This window comes from Nanorana parkeri, unplaced genomic scaffold, assembly GCF_000935625.1.
Source record: "Nanorana parkeri isolate BGI_ZX_2015 unplaced genomic scaffold, ASM93562v1 scaffold5, whole genome shotgun sequence".
Taxonomy (NCBI): Eukaryota; Metazoa; Chordata; class Amphibia; order Anura; family Dicroglossidae; genus Nanorana; species Nanorana parkeri.
The window spans coordinates 3,620,288-3,621,647 of NW_017306273.1; positions in this window are offsets into that span (position 1 = coordinate 3,620,288).

The window sequence follows — 1,360 nt, forward strand, 5'->3', positions numbered from 1 at the left end:
GGAAGGAAATGGACTTTAAACCTAAAGGGTCACATAAGCTCTCTTTGAACTAATCGCAGACCTGATCTTCTGCCCCTCATCAGTTATTTCATCACAGAAACTAAAAAGAAAAGCAACAACAACAAATTGTTAAACATCAGAACACAAATATTGATAAAACACACAAAAAAAAACACTCAAAGAAACAAAACAAAACATAGCAAATCATAATAAATAAATGAAACTGCCCCAAATGTATCTAAAAATGACCACACCTGTTAAAAACATTGCCAACAAGTCTCACCCCAACCCCCGTCCATGTCCCTTAGGCTCCGCTGAAGATAATGGAACCCCGGCGCTAACTTGACCCATTTACCCATTTTATTAGGTGAACTGGAGGGCTGTAGGGCCCCCGGAGCCTTTCATATATACTGGGCCCCCGGAGCCTTTCATATATACTGTATAATCCGACATACGGAGGTGCCCCAATTACCTTTTGTTTCCTGGACTTAGATCGGGGGTGGGCGACCTCTAGCTGTTGTGGAACTACAAGTCCCATGAGGCATTGCAAGACTGGCAGTTACAGGCATGACAGAGGCAGAGCAATGCTGGGATTTGTAGTTAAAGCACAGCTGGGGGGCTGGAGTTTCCCTACCCTGACTTAGAAGCATCTTTATAAAGCAGTGAATGTGAATACCAAATATTCACTGCAGGTGAATCTTCCTGATGCTTGTGTTTTCAATGACAGGGTAGGGTTACAAATGTAAAGCAAATATGTTGCGCTCGGTCTATGTGAACCACACAAAAAAAAAAAAGTGCAAATAAATCAAAACTCTAAGATACAGGTGAAACTCGAATAATTAGAATATCGTGCAAAAGTAATAGTTAGGGTTAACCACCTGTGAATGTGCGGTGAATGTCACATTGAGGGCCCATTTGCATGTTTGTCACGCAGCAACGCCCGAGCAAATGTGTGCATTTTGCCTGCTTCATTTGGGGTGCCGTTTTAAAGTAATAGCACTGCAAGCACATCACACTTTTTAATGCGTTGTGTGAACGTGCACCACTGGTGCATGTTCATACGCACAGCAATTGTGAACAGGGCCATACTTATTTATGAATATGTCCCCCAAAGCTTCTTGATAACCCGGCCTCCTGACCAACATCCTTTGACTGAACAATTGAAGGAGCCGAACATTGCCAAAAACCAATCAGCTGCAGGCAGTGTTCAGGTATTTTGACAGCTGGTGGGGGCCGACTGTCAAAATCCAACAGCCGTAGCCGGAGATGCCTCCATTCAAGGAGCAATCTGACTTTTTCTGTTCATCTCCCCCCAAAAAAAGACATCAGGTGACCACCAACGCATTGCAACCCCCCCCCC